Below are 5,545 nucleotides of genomic sequence, written 5' to 3' on the forward strand. Positions count from 1 at the left end.
CCCTGGACGACATCCCTGTAAGTTTTTCACGGCCTCTCTCGCCATACAGCGTTGTCCCCGCTTTTCTGGAGTACAGTGAAGGTTTTCATCAGTGATCTTATCTAGCCCTCACCACAAATCTTTGAACTAGATTGAGCATGCAGAACTATTGCCCCCTCCCACTCCTCACCGATTTAGACCTGATGAAACTGTTCAAACAGGGACTTTGAAGATCACACAACTAGCAAGAAGGAAAAGTTAGAATTCATTCTTGAAACCTGGGTCTTCTAGCTTGAATTCCATGACACCACCACATTTTTTTTTTTTTTTTTTTACTTTTTCTGTTCAGTCGTTCATACAACCAGCAGTTATTGGGTTCTTGCTGTTTGTGGGACCGCTGCATGGGCATCAGGCCATTTAAGCCACTGTGCACCCGCCCCCAGCCCCAGCCAGCTCGCCTCTCCATCTCCATTCTGCTTTCCACTGCGTGCAGGCTTGCAGTCTGTTTTCCTCTACTCTGGGCAGCTGGCTCCATCTCCTTGTGTCCGGGCTGGTGTCCCTGGGCCTGGCATCTGAGAGGTGCTCTGTTGCCCTGTGTCCGCTGCATCACTGCTTAGGTCACAAACTCCCAGGTCCTGATCGTGTCCTAGCTAAGCAACCCTGAGAAATAAATAAGGAAGGGTATGACACAAAAAAGTAGAGAAAAGGAATACGCCTAAGAAATCTGGTCAAGCTTCCTAGTGCATGTTGGTATCAAGTTCCCGACTTTCTAGCTGGAAAATATCCAGAAGCCCTGAGACCCACAAGCTTTCCGGGCTTATTTCTGAAGGCAAAGCTTCTCAATTTTGTCCCCACCCTTATTCTCCTAAGTAGCCCCCTCATCAGGCACATAGCGGCAAACAAGGAAGAAAGCTGATGTTTGTTGAGCGTCTCCGTGGATCCAGGCACTGCTCTAGACAGTGAACACACATCACCTCATTTGACTCGCAGTAAACTTGGGAATGAAGTATTGTCCTCTCTTATAAATGTGGAAACGGAGGCACAAAGACATGAGCTGCGTGCCTACATCCAAATATCTGTTATGCAGAGGGCCAGGTCTTTATGGTTCAAAGCTCTCTTCTCTACAACCACATGGTTATACAGCTGATGGCAGACAATCATGTGCCCCCCCAGGGGACTTCCAAGCGGGGTGAGTCTCATCTCAGAAATTCAGACTTCACACCGGGACTGTTTCTGTGGGTTGATTCTGTCCACCTGACTATATGGGCAACAAACACAAAAGGAAAAGAAAACTCAGTTTTTGTCCCAAAGGAGACAACACCTTGGCAGAGGCGTAGGCTCTAAGAGATGGGGGGTCTCTGTCATGGAATGTGTACTAGGGCCAGACGGCTCGAGGCCGCCTGGTGAGAGCACCCGGCTCCTTGCCTTGCCCGTCAGTGAGAATGGTTGCAGATTCTGTTGCTGGTTCGGACGCCACCGCTGAGACACAGCCACGTGGGACAGAAATGGGACCGGGCTGCATGCACAAGGCGAGGCCTTTCTGGTCATCACGGAAGCCACGACATACTCTGTTTTTAGTACAAAATGCTGCATGCTAGCCTCCTTTTTCATGTTTCTCGCCTGAGTTTGTGGGAAGATGTAATGAGGCATATGCAGAGGTGCCCAAGAGGAGATGCATGGTGGGTAGGAAGGCAAGACAGGAAGAGATTCCTGAGTTGAGGCAGCACACAGGGTGTGGCTGGCACAGAAGACCCTGAGGTCCCAGTAAGAAGCAGACAGCGTCCCAGAGTCTGGAGCACAGGTCCCAGAGGCTGGGGAATCAGCTGCTGATGTGTACCTGGGGGTCAGGCACCAGCCTGGGCTCAAGACCCTCATCTGAAATGTGAAGAGGAGACCAGGTCCCTTCCTGAAATTCTTCCTTTTCTGAAATTTGACAAGTCAAGACATCCAGTTGGGCACAAACTGCCAGTGTTAAAAACACACCTTAGTTCGCTGACAGCACTTTATTTTCCTCGGCACAGGGAGAGGGAGGTGGGAGTCCGGACTCAGGGTTATTTCCCTGGTCAGGGAAAGGGTAGATGCTAAAGAAAGACCTTTGAGAATGTTTCTTCTTCCTCCTCCTCCTCTGCTTCTTCCTCTCTTCCCTTTAGTCTATGTTCGCAGGAGTGTTAGTTTGGGTTAGAAAAGAATCCATGAAGACAGAGCAGGATAGAGCCCCAGACTACAATGAGGATGGTGAGAGAGAAACTGGAATGAGTCATGGGCCAGATTTTCCAGACCTCACCCAAAGGCAGAACCGCCCCCGTACTCTGCACTGGGAGCTTTTACCTAAGTGCTAGGCCACTTCAAATTAAAAAGAAATCCACTGAAAAGTAATATATGTTCAATTAACAAATATTAGGATAGCAATGACAACCAAGGACAACAGAATAATAGCCCTTAGCCCACCAGACAGGGACCAACATGCTGGTGGATGTCCTTCCCAATCATACCCAACACGCTTTTTGAGAAACACAAATGGGATTATACTGTTTATTCTGATCTGTTTTTTCCATACTCAGTTTAGCCATATCATGATTTGCTCAACTAATTTCCTCCTTGGGGACTTATAAGTTGTTTCCAATTTTGACTTATAAAAATGCTGCAGTACATAAACATATAGCCAATTTATAAGTCCTTCATTATTTCCTTGGGATAAAATCATTGTTGTGAACTTGTTAGGTCAAAATAGAAATATTTTTGATGCTTCTAATTCACAGTGACAAATTGTTCACCGGAAACTCTATAAATGCACATTTCTATGGGTCATGTACAAGAATATCTGTTTTCACCATGATTGACACTGTATATTTTCACTTTTAAATGAAAGATGAGAAGTGTGTGTATGTTAAAATTTACATTTTTTTGTTTATTAATAAATTGACTACATTTTCATAGGCTTTTTGTTCAACTGTATTTCTTCTTTTGTGAATTGTCCCTTTTACAACCTTGACCCAATTTTGTATCAAGGGGTCTAACTTTTTTGTCTACATTTACGTGAAAATTTTAATTTTAAGAACACTAACCCTTATTATATAGCTTGAAATAATTTGCCCCCTTTAGTGTTTGTCTTTTATTATTTGCTATGGCTATGTAAATAAGTTTTAAATTTATGTAGTCATGTCTATCCAACCTCTTTTTTTTCATGGTTTCTGCCTTTGAAACCATGTTCATTATTCAGAATTTAATGAGATGAGAGAGTAGTAGAATTAATGTTTCAAAAAGAAGGGCAGAAAGCTGCTATCTCCTTGCCCCATGAGTTCTTAGGAAAAGCTCAGGAAAGTGGGTGCAAAAAGGGGCAACTTCCCTTAAAAGCTGCGGCAGGTTACATGATGGCCATCACATTGTCTGGGCTAGGCCTTAAAAAGCTGGAGTTGGACAGCTGGCTGGTGGGGTAGCCACTTACAAGCAGCGAAACTAGAGGCTAATGGTTTCATGCATATGCTCTTGAGAAAGCCTGTATTTTAAGCATCCTTTATGAAAAACACTTTTTAAAATTTTTCATTACAAAAATTACATGTTCATTAGAAAATTTCTAACTTCAGAGAAGTTAAGTAAAAAGTGAAAGTTTCCATTCGGCCTTCTCAAAATCTAAGGCCTGAAAGGGGAGCACTATTAAAAGGTGAGTATGAATCCTTCCAGACTTTTTCCCATGTACACACTAATTACAATATGATACAATATGATATAGTCTTACTTTTAGGTCTACTTCATTCTATTTTAGCTTATATAATATTTCATAATGTGACTATACAATAATTTTAGTTGTTTGCAATTTTTAATACAAAAAAAAGCTACAACAAATGTCCTTAAAGAGATTTTTGCACATTTATGCAAATATTTGTGTAGGATAAATTTCTCAAATTAAGATTATTAGGTTAAAGAAATACATGTTTTTTAAAATTTTGGTGAAAATTGACAAATTCCACCCCAAGAAGTATGGATTTACATTCTCTCCAATATTGTATGAAGGTGCCTGTTTATTCCTATATTCTCACCAATAATATAATTATTATCTTTTCTATTTTGCCAATCTGAGGGTAAAAATGGTATTTTGTGGCTATGAGATACATATATATATATACACACACACATATGTGGTGGCATTAGATATCATCTCATATATTTATAGATTTTTCTTCTATAAACTCATTTATATCATTTGCTCATTTTAAAAACTGAGTTTTTATTATTGATAGGAATAATTTATATATTTTGGATATTAATAATTTTTCACATATTTGCAACTGTTTTCTGTCATGTTTTTTCATAATGTATATTGTCTCTTTGCCTATACTTATATGTTACATTTTTTTGTAGTCAATTGTGTCCATCTTTTCTTTATTACTTTTGGATCAAATAGTATATATAGGTAGGCTTTCCATACTCAAACATATGAAAATCTCTCTCTCTATATTTTTAGCACTAGCATAGTTTCTTTAACATTGAAAAATATAATCCAACTGTAGTGTATTTTTGCGAATGATGTGGGTTGGTGATTTATCACTTAAATCATGAGGTAAACACTCTATTTAGGTTTCCTTTTACCCAGTCAGTTGAGATCCATGCCTTTGACATAAATTTCATTTCCTGGGCAACTTTCAACCATATTTGTACTTAAAACTGAAAAAGAAAATGAGCACAATTTTAAAGATTTTTTTACTCACTCTGTCCTAAAGAATCACAAAGTGGAAGTTTGCTTTGGGAATCCGTCGCCGGGGTCCTCTGCTCTGTGCCCGGGCCTCAGCATTGCCCTCTGTGCAGCTGGAGCAGCCTGCAGCACATTTTTCTTCTCTCTCCCAGTCTACTTGCTTCTTTTTCTCCTTACCTCTTCTTTTCCTTAACCTTTAGAGTGTTAGCCTTCTTAAATGCTTTTTGAATTATTCTGGTTGTTTAACAGTGTTTCATAGACTTTATGCATTTTTATTTGGGAACAAGTTTTTTTCTACTACCTAACTGAATTTCAGCAGAGTTGTAAAATGTATGTTACATGAAAAATTTAGGGATTTCGAGCATTTACAGCTAAGACCCTATTTATGTGTGTTTCTTTTGATCACAGAACAACTTTAGAACATTAAAAACACCTTATGAAAAAGAGAAAAAATTCCATTTTCATAATTATTTCATATGTATACAACCTCTGATATTTGTAATCATAGGATAAATATTTGTATTCTGCTATTTACTCATGAACATTAACCTACGTTTCTCTGTGGTCTTATTAGAGACAATATAAGCACAATGGATAGAATGAACTGTGTGGTTGAATTTAGCTTCTCATTAACCAAAGGGTAATCCTGAGAGATTTCATTAGCCTCTCAGTTTCTGTTCTCTTCCATGAGGATAATAAAACTCACCTAAGGTTGTTGTGAGGATTAAAATGTGATAAGAAAACAACACCCTTAAAACACATGTGCTTTGGCAAAGGAGTGCATTGGCGAAGTTACTTTGGGGACTGTCCATGCGTGTGTTTTCTATGCTTCTGTAAAGGAAACAAAAATGAGAGGCACGTGGTTAAGCTCTCAGG

The sequence above is a fragment of the Manis javanica genome, chromosome 4 (genome assembly GCF_040802235.1).
Source record: "Manis javanica isolate MJ-LG chromosome 4, MJ_LKY, whole genome shotgun sequence".
NCBI classification, from domain to species: Eukaryota; Metazoa; Chordata; class Mammalia; order Pholidota; family Manidae; genus Manis; species Manis javanica.